Raw genomic sequence first — 12,572 nt, 5'->3', positions numbered from 1 at the left:
TCCCGAACATTTCCGAAGTATGTGAGATGTAGTCTCGCTATCCTTGCTTCTAAGGAGCATTCTGGTTGTAATTCTTCCAAGACAGATTGGTTCGTTCTTTTGGCAGTCCATAAACCCACTGCTGTTGAGCCAATTCTGACTCATAGTGAGCCTATAGGACAGAGTAGAACTGCCCCATAGAGTTTCCAAGGAGCGCCTAGTGGATTTGAACTGCTGACCTTTTGGTTAGCAGCCATTGATCTTAACCACTATGCCACCAGGGTTTCCATTGGCAGTCCACGCTATGTACAATATTCTTCGCCAACACCACAATTCAAAGGCATCAATTCTCCTTTTGTCTTCCTTATTCATCATCCAGCTTTTGCATGCATGCGAGGCAATTGGAAACACTATGGGTTTTAGAAAGACTAATTTATATTTTATCTGCATATTCTTTTTTTCCCACATACTCCAAAATTTGGTGCAATTCCAGCTCCTATTATTCTAATAATGGTGGGGTTTTTGGGTATCATTCTAATGAATCTGCTTTTTACAAGCAACATTAATGCCACCTGTCATGGATTGAATTATGTCCCCCCAAAATGTGTGTCAACTTCGTTAGGCCATGATTCCCAGTATTGTGTGGTTGTCCTCCATTTTGTGGTTTTCCAGTGTGTTATAAATCATACGATCTGTCAGTAGTTAAAGAGGATTACAAAAGGTAAAAGGAAAGGGAAGCAAGCAGAGAGTTGGGGACCTCATACCACCAAAAAAGCAGTGCCAAGAGCAGAGCATGTCCTTTGGACCCAGGGTTCCTGCACAGAGAAGCAACTAGTCCAGGGGAAGAATGATGACACAGACTCTCCTCCAGAGCTGACAGAGAAAGCCTTCCCCTGGAGCTGACACCCTGAATTTGAACTTCTAGCTTACTAGGCTGTGAGAGAATAAACTTCTGTTTGTTAAAGCCATCCACTTGTGGTATTTCTGTTATAGCAGCACTAGATGACTAAGACACCTCCCCATATTACCAGGTACAATATTTCCAGTTCTTATTTCCTGGGTTTGTCTGCTCTTTTGACCTATAGACAGTTTTCTTTTTCCTTGAAATTTTCTATATTCTTGGTTGATAATCTGAGTATTCTCTCCTAATTTTACAACTTCTTACATGATTAATGCAATAATTTTGCAGCAAAGAACTGCCTAATATACCTTTACAAGTATGTATTTGAGGGCAGTGGCAATTCAGAGGAAACAGATGTTTAGCCTCTTAGTTTAGACTAAGACGACCCCATGAGAAGAATAATCTGTAAGGATGGTGCTTGGGTAACTTGGTGTCCAGTGATCAGCCAAAGGCCAATCATCACCAGTCAGGAGCCAAGCAAAACCTCCTGATTCTGTGCAGATGAAACTAAAAAAAGCAACTGACTGGGACACACAAGGCAGGACTCAGGAGGAAGTCCTTTTAAGGTTTCAAAACGGTGACCCAAGGCAAAGATTGCCAAAAGTATACTCTTCAGAGGACATCTTCTGAACCCTTCAGCACCATGGTCCTGGTCACAGACAAACTCGTTGGACCTATGCTTGTCCTCTCTTTGCAGAGTTTGCCTCTTGTAGACAAATATCACCCCAGACTCTAGGCAAGCATACATACCATAGCAGCAGGTATTAGAAGGCTCTAAAACAATTTCACGAGGGAATAATATAAATCTGATCAGATAACCCCCCAAAATAAAATAAAATAATCCCAAGGAACCTTCCACTCCTTGCCATATTCCAATTCATAGCAACCCTACAGGACAAAGTAGAACTGCCCCATGGGGATTCCAAGGCTATAAATCCTTACTAAAGCATACTGCCACATCTTCCTCCTGTAGAGAGGCTGGTAGGTTTGAACTACTGACCTTTTAGTTAGTGGCTGAGTGCTTAACCACTGCACCACCAGGGCTCTTTTGCAAGGAACCTTACTCCTAGGAAAACAAGTTAAACCCAATACAAAAGGGCTTCGATGAAATATTGGAGCTCAATTTAGCAAGAACTTAACTTTATACTATGGGCAGGGTGGCATATCAAACAGAGAGACACACAAGGGTTCTCAGATATGCACAATATTACTGAGCCCTGGTCCGAGATAGCGAGTACTTCAGCCAAACCTCAGTGGAACCTCCATTTCTGTCTATGCCCTCCAGCCAAACACCACCAGGAATAAACCTGTAGTTGTTTTTTTTACAAGTTGAGTTTATTACTCACCAAAGTGAGAAGAATGCACTTTATAGGAAACCATGGGGTGTCTCTGGAATATGGTGTTAGAAAGGACTTACTATAGAAAGGGCTTATAAAGAAAGGATTTGGGCTTGTGTTAGGTGATTTTTGGGGTGAGTTTAAGGAAGAAGGCTTTGCTCTGGTTTGGATGCTGTAAGGAAGTGAGATAATTCTACGATTGGGTATCTAAATAATTTTTTTTTTATATAGGGAGGGCAATAGCCAAAATAATAGACTCAAACATATCAATAATCACGAAGATAGCACAAGACTGGCAATGTTTTATTCTGTTGTACATAAGGTCATCATGCATTGGAACTGACTCAATGGCAATTAACAACCACAACAAGCTAGGGAGGACAGACCACAGCTAGGTCAAAGTTGTAACAAGTAAAGAAGCATCAGTCACTGATTTGTATGTGTGGAAATTGTTGAATTGGTGTATGTTCTGCAGTGTGTTTTTTCAACAACAACAAAAAAAATAAAATAGTTTTTTTTTTTTTTTTTAAAGGCAGAATATAGAAGCAGCATCAGTCACTCATATTAGCCGGGACAGGGAAATGTTTGATATTTTGTGGCTTGGATAATGTTCCTGTTTTGTCTGTGTTCAGGCATGATTATGGAGTGGTCTTATTTTTGTCTTGCTCCACCACAGTCACAGAGTGGTCTTGGTGAGTCTGGATATTCTGGGATATTGGTTATGTTCAACAGGAAAACACCAGGACCTAGCAGTGAGCACCAGGCCAGCTCACAGCAACAGTGGAGCCTAACAGATTGGACTAGGCCAACTCTTGAATGTCAGTGTCTGCTTCACTTTCTCTCATCTTAATCCAAGCCCCCTTTTCCTTGGGTCAACAGACAATTCGTCTGAAAAGAAAGGTAATTAATAGCATAGACAATGGGGGAAATTCTTCCATTAGGGAATAAAAGTTTTAGAGTGATCAAGCAAAGCCTGTGTTGAAGACGTGTTTTTAAATGATCAAGGAATGTCTCAAATTGGCTCCTGTATAAAAGAATGGAAGTGGGAAGAGATAAATATACATTAAGATGTTCTCAAGTCTGTCTTATTCATAAACAGTTCAAACAGGCTTAGTTAGGAGCCTATTTTGAGCTGAATTCCTAGTTAAAAGTAAAAGTGTCTAAATGAGAACAATATACCCATTTTGCTCAGCACAGAAAAGATCTATAATTTGCTAGAGAGATAATAGAGCCATGCCACAGACAACACCAACGCTTGTGAAAATCTGTTTACCACTGGCCTAGTAATAAGTCATCCCCTCTTAGTCTTGTCATCTGCAATTGAATTCTGGAAGCTGGAAACAAGTCCATGACTCAGGAATTTAAAGTCAGTAGGACAAATCTGCTGCCTCAGTGTCCTGCTGGGTTGTAGGCAGCTATGGACTTGAAGGGAACAGAAAGAAATAGGCTCATAAAATGGTTGGAGTGACAGGTCAGATAAGCACTAAGAGTGAGGAGGACATAAATGCTAGAGGGTCACATCATGTGGACCTCCCAAATCTGTGTAAATTGTCAGGCATCACAAGATTGATTGGGAACCAGGAAACTGAGGCTGATGTATTTTGCCAGCCATGAGGGGCAGAGTTACTGAGGCAACTCCAGCTACTTTTATGCACAGACTGGTGAGGTCTGTCTGAGAAAAGAAGATCCAAAGAATGAATTGATTAAAAATGAGAAGAAAAAAAAAAGAACAGTTGCTATCAAGGTGATTCCAACTGATGAAACCCCATGTGTGCAAAGGCTGCAACCTTTCGGAAGCAGATCACCAACCCTTTCTTCCAAGGAGACTCTGAGTGGAATCGAACCTCCAACCTATGGGTTTATAGTCAAACATTTAAAATGACTGGGAACAGATTTCATGTTTTCTAATAAAACGATATTATTTTAGTTAGTAGTATTCCTATTTTTTCTTTTTTTAATACCACGAGCCCACTTGCCTAACCTCATGGAATAGATTCTTATGCCTACCGTGTTGTTTCTGCTGCTTGTCACAGAAGCTCTGGTATGGATGAAAATAATAAGTATCCTTTCATAAGAGTGATCTAAATACCAGACACTATGCTAGGAGGATTACACACATCATTTCTAATTCTTACAAAAATCTCAAAAAGTAGGTATTATTGGATCAGGCTGCTAAGCCATATCTTGAACAGAACCTGCACCATTTTTCCATCCCTAGCCTGTCTATATCTTCAAGTATGACTTTGCTGTTTAGTTCCACTAAAAGTTAAAAGTTAAACAATGTTTCCCCTAGGACCATGGAAAAATAAGTGATATAGCTCTAAGCCTGTCAGACAGGAAAATGCAACCATCTTGTGACCAGGAACCAGGATGGTGCCAGTCACCCCTTGGGATAACGACAGGAAAAGATCAACATGTTTGAGATGTAACCACCAAAAACACACAGAAGGAGAATGGACATTCCACAAGTTACTAAAACGCATGTACCCTTCCCTATAAAACCTCCAGCTGGCCTCCGGTTTGAGGAGACAGGATTAGGAGGAGACCATTCTCCTCTGTCTCCTATATATTGATATATAATAAAGCTCTTGCTACCCACTTCATCCCTGTCTTAAGAATTGGCTGTTTGTGGCAAGCAGCTCTAATTCGAGAAATTGTGTTAACATTATTACTCCCATTTTATACTAAGCAACATCACGATAAATGCAGAAAATACTAAAGTTGTCGAGGATTTCGTTTTACTTAGATCCACAATCAATGTGCACAGAAGTAGCAGTCAATAAATCAAATGACACATTGCATTGGCAAATTTGCTGCAAAAGACCTCTTTAAAGTGTCGAAAAGCAAAGATGTCACTTTGAGGACAAAGGTACGCCTGACCTAAGCAATGATATTTTCAATCTCCTCATATGCATGCAAAAGCTCAACTATGAATAAGGAAGACGGAAGAATAATTGATGCCTTTGATTTACGGTGTTAGTGAAGAATACTGAACATACCATGGACTGCCAGAAGAACAAATAAATCTGTCTCGGAAGAAGTACAGCCACAGTGCTCTTTGGAAGCAAGGATGGCAGATTTCATTTCACGTACTTTGGACGTGTTATCAGTACATTATGCTTGGTAAGGTAGTAAACCCATTGCCACTGAGTCAATTCCAACTCATAGTGACTCTAAAGAATTGCCCCACGGGGTTTCCAAGGAGTGCCTGCTGGATTCACACAGCCATCCTTTATGGTTAGCAGCCATAGCTCACAACCACTACACCACTAGGGTTTCCTTGGTAAAGTAGAAGGTCAGAGAAAAAGAGGAAGACCCTCAATAAGATGCATTGACACGGTGACTGCAAAAATGGGCTCAAACATAGTGCCGATTGTGAGGATGATGCAGGACCAGGCAGTGTTTCATTCTGTTGTACATACTGTCACTGTGAGTCAGAGCCAACTCGACAGCACCTAACAACAACAACAATTTATAGGAAAAGTTGGAGACTCAAAGAAGTTAAGTGACTTACCGAGGCTCAAACAACTGGATCCTGGGTGTTCTTATTTCCAGCTTTCCCAGGGCTCCTCCACTTATTCACAGTTTTGGTGCTTGCCAGGAACATTCCCTTGATCGCTTCAGTGACAATGTCACCTTTCCCCACCAGGCTATTTCCCACCTCCCTGGTTGCTAAGCACTGTTATCTCTCACATTAGCTTTTTTTTCAGCTGATTTTCCACCAAATACATGCATAACCCAAGGCAGGAGAAACTTGACTACTTTGGGAGTGTTGGTCATGTTGTATCTCTTCTCCCTGTGGCTTTCCCTGCCTCCCAGCTACATCCTGTGCCTGTGGGGCTTTCCTGTTCAATCAGCATCCCATCTCCAAAATCATTGTCATGCATATGTTGAGTAGTATGAATTTTAACATGGAAAGACAGTACAGAAAGAGGTATCAATTTCTTGAACATAGCAGTGTTTAAGCTGCTGAGCATCATTTTGTGTTGTTGTTGTTTAAATGCATTTTATTTTTAGACAACCTACATGACATGCCTTTTTCTTAAAAAAAAAAAAAAAAAGATGCCTCTGCTCCAAATAAATCAAGGTCAACATAAATGAAGAGCTCAAGATGACATCAGACCCACTTGTCTAAGTCTTGGTGTATGGATGAAAAACAGCAGCCAGTTAAGATGACAGATGATAGATCCAAAAAATTGCCAAATTTGTTAACATTTCCCCATTTATTTTTTATTATTAATTTTATTGTGCTTTAAGTGAAAGTTTACACGTCAACTCAGTCTCTCATACAAAAATTTATATACACCTTGCTATGTACTCCTAGTTGCTCTCCCCCTAATGAGAAACCACACTCCTTCTCTCCACCCTGTATTCCCTGTGTCCATTCAGTCAGCTTCCATCCCTCTCTGCCTCCTCATCTCCTCTCCAGACAGGAACTGCCCACATAGTTTCCTGAGTCTACTTGAGCCAAGAAGCTCACTCCTCACCAACATCAGTTTCTATCTTATAGTAAAACATTTCCCCACTTCTAAACCATCCTTTAAGAAAATCATATATGGGGCCACACCATCCTGAAAGTAGTCCAGCAGAGCAACCATACCATCTGGATTCATGGTTTCAACAATAAAGAACTGGCAGTTTTTGAAATTAGCAAATTACCGTGTCCTGTGATTAAAGTAAATGGAAAACTATAGCAAACCAATTCCGATGTGATTACTAATGCCCCAAACCCTTCAGGAATGAAGGTTTGGGTCACTCCACAGGCAAAGAACCACAACCAGCTGAGGTGCTTGCTAAGGGCAAAGGGAATACTGAATCGGTGGTGGAAGAAGGTAGTTCTAAATACCAGTTAAGACCATGTGACCAGTTGCAGAAACAAGGACTGTAATTCTTATATTTCTGCTTCATATGTGTGCACCAGATATTTTTTCTTCACTTATATGATATAAGATGTAAACGGGGCTAATGTGTTTTCAACTGTATGTGTGTTAGTCGTATAATGTTAGGTGCAAGTATGACTTTGTAATTGTGTTTATTCAGAGATTACATATGGTTTGGGGGGATGTGTACAGATGCCAAGTTGACAAGGGGTAGACTGTGATGGTTAAGATTATGTATCAACTTGGCTGGGCCATGATTCTCAGTGTTTAGGCAGTTGTATAATTGTGATCACTTCCTTGTAAAAATTTGATATATGATCACCCTCATGATGGAATCTGCTGAGTGGTACTGGTGGGGGTGTGGCTTGTGGCAGCTCACTGCCCCCTCAGCCTTCATCTCTCTGCCTTCCCTTGCCTACTTCCTTCCTGTTCGCCTTGCCAAGGTTGTTGGTTTGTTCTGGATCCAGCAGCTGTCTCTTGTCTAACCTCTGAATCTTGGAACTTGAGCTAGAAACTTACTTGTCCATCTTGGGATTTGTCGATCTCCACAGCCTGCAAGCAAGAGTCCTGCTCTCCGACCACAGACCTTGGGTTCGCCAGCCCCTGCAGCTACATGAATCAGGAAAAACCTTGTGGTCTTGCCTGCAGACCTTGGGGATTCCTCGGCCTTCACAGCCTGTGAGCAGGAGACCTGCTCTCCAACCTACTATCTTGGGTTCACCACCTTCTGAGGCTCTGTGAATTGGGAAAGGCCACTATCCAGACCCAAGATAGTGGGACGTTCCAACCTCTACAATCACGTGAGCTGTTTCCTTGATACATACATATATATATATATATATATATATATATATATATATATGTTTGACTGGTTTTGCCTCTCTAGAGAACCCATCCTAAGTCAGAATTTGGTACCGAGAGAGTGGGGTGCTGTTCTAACAGATACCTAAAATGTGGAAGTTGTTTTGAAACTGGGAATGGATAGAGGAGCAGCAGCAGAGAAGCGGCAGCAGCAGAACTAGGAGACCAGCATGAGATGGCACTGGAGCTGACCCACGGAGTGAGAGAGATGAGTGCCTGTGAGCAGGAGGCTTCCTGGGGTGTCTCCAGTCACTTACCGTGGAGCTTCGGAGATTTGGAACACTTGCCCTGGTAGGGCAGATGCAGCCTGAGGCCTGAGAGCTGAGAGGCCAAGAAACCAAGAAGCAGAAGCTGAAGAGACAAGGAACACAAGAAGCTGAACTGCCTCAGTCTCAAAAGGTACGGCCAGGACCTCAGTAGTTTCAAAGGGTGGAGCCATGGCCTCCGGTGTTTCTAAGGGTCAATTTGCCATTCAGATGAACGAGGAGAATGGTGCGCCTAAAGCCGAGGGAGCAGAGTTACTGTCCCAGTGGGCCTTGGTAGGTAGAGCTGAAGTACAGGGACAAGGGGCCTCCACTCAGAATCTGAAGATTGCGGCCAATACCTAGATGCTAGAGGGAAGGGCCATTGTGAAAATTGCCTCAGAGAACAGAAGATTATTTTCAAAGCTTTGAGAGATAATGCAACGTGTTCTGCTGACGTACTTGCTACCTGTTATCCCTTCTTTTCCTCCAGTTTCTCCCGTTTGTAATGGAAATGTCTAGCTTGTGCCTGTTCTGCCATTGTACCTTTGGAAACAAACAGCTTGTATTCTAGATTTCACAGATGAAGAGGAATTTTTGGATTTTGGACTTGGAGTTAAGACTTTTGCTATGATATGATAGGGTGAATATGTTTTACATGTTGCAAGGATGTGATTTGGGGGGCAGCCAAAGAGTGGAATGTCATGGATTGAATTATGTTCCCCAAAATATATGTGTATCAGTTTGGCTGGGCCATGATTCCAGGTATTGTGTGACTTTCCTACATGTTGTAAATCCTGCCTCTATGTTGTTAATGAGGGAGGATAAGCGGCAGTTGTGTTAGTGAGGCAGGACTCAATCTACAAGATTGGATTCTATCTCGAGGAAATCTCTTGAGATATAAAAGAAAGAAGTGAGCAGAGAGGAAGGGGGACCTCATACCACCAAAAAATCAGTGCCAGGAGCAGAGCGTGTCCTTTGGACCTGTGCAAAGGAGCTCCTAGTCCAGGGGAAGATTGATGAGAATGCCAACAGAGAGAGAAAGCCTTCCCATGGAGCTGACACCCTAAATCTGGACTTTTAGCCTACTTTAGAGTGAAGAAATAAATTTCTCTTTGTTAAAGCCATCCACTTGTGGTATTTCTGTTATAGCAGCACTAGATGACTGAGACAGAACGATGAGCTTGATTTGTTCTGCAGCCCCTGTCACAAAAGGTATTACTATTTCTAGTTTCCGTACTTCAAATTTGCCTTTGATTGATTTCATGTAATTTTTTATGTATTTCTTGTAGGCTTTTTTTGTGAAGCTGGCTTCCTATAAGTGATGGTTGGTAATAATATCACACCAGTGATTGCTTTCAGTTCCATCACCATCTAGGCCTTCAGCTAAGGTTTTTTCACTAATAAGAAAGTTATAAGTGTTACCCTCTGTCCTACTGACCATCTTCCCTTCCACCTCCAAGCACAGACCCTCCACAATCTCCTGGGTCTTGCAAATGTCAGAGAACATCTCATTGTGGCACTAGCTTAGCCAGAGCCTGGAGCTCCAAGCACCACTGCAGGGAGGAGGGGGAGTAGAGGGGGAGGAAGGCAGGTGGAAAAGCTGAGCTTCCCTTTTAAATTTTTAACTTGGAAAAAAAAATTCAAGGAACTACAGAGAAAGGTGTGACCTTCAGAAGTCTGAAGAGAGAGAGAAATCCAGCAATAACACTGACAATGCCATCCTACCACACCTTCTATCCACACCAACCTCTCAAGTCCTACACAGAAATTACCTACAGGCTGAAAACTCACCAGAATGGGTATGTTCATGGCAAATTCCTCCCTTCTTTCATTTGGAATGATTTCTTGTCTATTTTGTTGAAAGTCATCTTGTCTTTTCACATTATTGAATCTAGAGTGGGGGCTCAACCAGTACTTGCCAGATGATTTTTTCTAAGGCCAAGCTCTCTAATTTGGTGCCATTTCATTTTACACCCATTCTCTACAACCTGACCCACACCAAATTATCAGACACTGTTCACTCAAAGGAAACCCTGGTGACATAATGGTTAAGAGCTATGGCTGCTAACCAAAAGGTGGCACTTTGAATCTACCACGCCCTCCTTGGAAACCCTGTGGGGCAGTTCTACTCTGTCGTCTAAAAAAAATAATAAATTTTTTTTTCCTGTCCTCTAGGGTCACTATAAGTTGGAATCGACTCAACGGCAATGGGTTTGGTTTGTTTTTTGGTTCAGTCAGAGCTGGTGTTGGCGAAGACTATTGAATATACCAAGGAATGCCAAAAGAATGAACAGGTCTCTCTTATAAGAAGTACAGCCAGAATGCTCCTTAGAAGCAAGGATGGCAAGACTACTTATCAAATACTTTGGACATGTCATCAGGAGGGTTCAATCCCTGGAGAAGGACATCATGCTTAGAAAAACATAGGGTCAGTGAAAAGGGGGAAGACCCTCAACAAGAAGGATAGACACAGTGGCTGCAACAATGGGCTCACACCTAGAGACGATTGTGAGGATACCGCAGGACCAGGCAGTGTTTAGTTCTGTCATACATGCAGACCCTATGAGTCGGAACTGACTAGACAGCATGTACCAACAACATAAATTCAATTATATAATATATTTGAGACACTATTTCTGTGCACATCAAAGGTAAACAAAATTGCAAATAGTTTTATTTAACATAATTTAATTTTTTTTAATTATATATATGTATTTTTTTATTCCCAGTGGCTATTCTGTCAGTTATTGTTTATTTGTTTTTGATGGTGAATTTGCTAATGTGACACAACTCAAAATGAGAAGAAACAGCTGTAAACATCCATTTACAATCAGAACATGAAATTCACAAAGTATGAATATAGAAAAGTTGGAAATAGTAAAAAATGAAATGGAATGCATAAACATCGGAATCCTAGTCACTAGTGAGCTGAAATGGACTGGTATTGGCCATTTCGAATCAGACAATCATATAGTCTACTAAGCCATGAATGACAACTTAAAGAAGAATGACGTTGCATTCATTGTCAAAATCTATCTGGAAGTACAATGCCATCAGTGATACAATATGATAATACAATAATATCCATAAGCTTAAAAGGAAGTCCAGTTAATACGACTATTATTAAAATTTACACACCAACTACTAAGGCCACAAATGAACAAATTGAAGATTTTTACCAACATCTGCAGCCTGAAATTGATCGAACATGCAATCAGGATGCATCGATAATTACTGGTGAGTGGAATGAGAAAATTGAAAACAAAGAAGAAGGATCCATACTTGGAAAATATGGCTTGGTGATAGAAATGATGCCGGAGATCTCATGATAGAATTTTGCAAGACCAACAACATCTTCATTGCAAATACCTTTTGTCGACAACATAAATGGCAACTATATGCGTGGACATCACCAGATGGAATACACAGGAATCAAATTGACTACATCTGTGGGAAGAGACGATGGAAAAGCTCAATATCATCAGTCAGAACAAGGCCAGGGGCCAACTGCAGAACAGACCGTCAATTGCTCACATGCAAGTTCAAGTTGAAACTGAAGAATATTAGAAGTCCATGAGAGCCAAAGTATGGCCTGCAGTATATCCCACCTGAATTTAGAGACCATCTCAAGCATTAGATTTGACACATTGAAAACTAATGACCGAAGACCAGACAAATTGTGGAATGACATCAAGGACACCACCCATGAAGAAAGCAAGAGCTGCATTAAAAAGACAGAAAAGAAAGAAAAGACCAAAATGGATGTCAGAAGAGACACTGAAACTTGCTCTTGAACATCGAGTAGCTAAAGGAAAAGGAAGAAATGAAGTAAAAGAACTGAACGGAAGATTTCAAAGGGTGGCTTCAGAAGACAAAGTATTATAATAACATGTGCAAAGAGCTGGAGATAGAAAACCAAAAGGGAAGAACACACTCCACATTTCTCAAGCTGAAAGAACTGAAGAAAAAATCCAAGCCTCAAGTTGCAATAGTGAAGGATTCCATGGGGAAAATAGTAAACGACTCAGGAAGCATCAAAAAGAAATGGAAGGAATACACAGAGTCATTATACCAAAAAGGATTGGTCAATGTTCAACAATTTCAGGAGGCAGCATATTATCAGGAACCAATGGTACTGAAGGAAGAAGTCCAAGCTGCACTGAAGGCATTGGCAAAATACAAGGCTCCAGGAATTGATGGGGTATAAATTGAGATGTTTCAACAAATGGATGCAGTGCTGGAAGTACTCACTCATCTATGCCAAGAAATTCGAAAGACAGCTACTTGTCTACATAGGGTCGCTATGAGTCGGAACCAACTGGACGGCACCTAACAAGAACAATGATATCCCTGGTTCCACATCCTCCTC

At 41.3% G+C, this 12,572-nt stretch overlaps 1 pseudogene; it reads right to left on the bottom strand.

Moving 5' to 3' along the window:
• Positions 1-6,315: 6,315 nt before the first annotated feature.
• On the bottom strand, positions 6,316-10,566 carry LOC100667254 (translationally-controlled tumor protein-like; annotated as a pseudogene).
• Between the last annotated feature and the right edge of the window lie 2,006 nt (positions 10,567-12,572).

This window comes from Loxodonta africana, chromosome X, assembly GCF_030014295.1.
Source record: "Loxodonta africana isolate mLoxAfr1 chromosome X, mLoxAfr1.hap2, whole genome shotgun sequence".
In the NCBI taxonomy this organism is placed as follows: Eukaryota; Metazoa; Chordata; class Mammalia; order Proboscidea; family Elephantidae; genus Loxodonta; species Loxodonta africana.
This window is presented reverse-complemented; position numbering and strand designations above follow the sequence as displayed.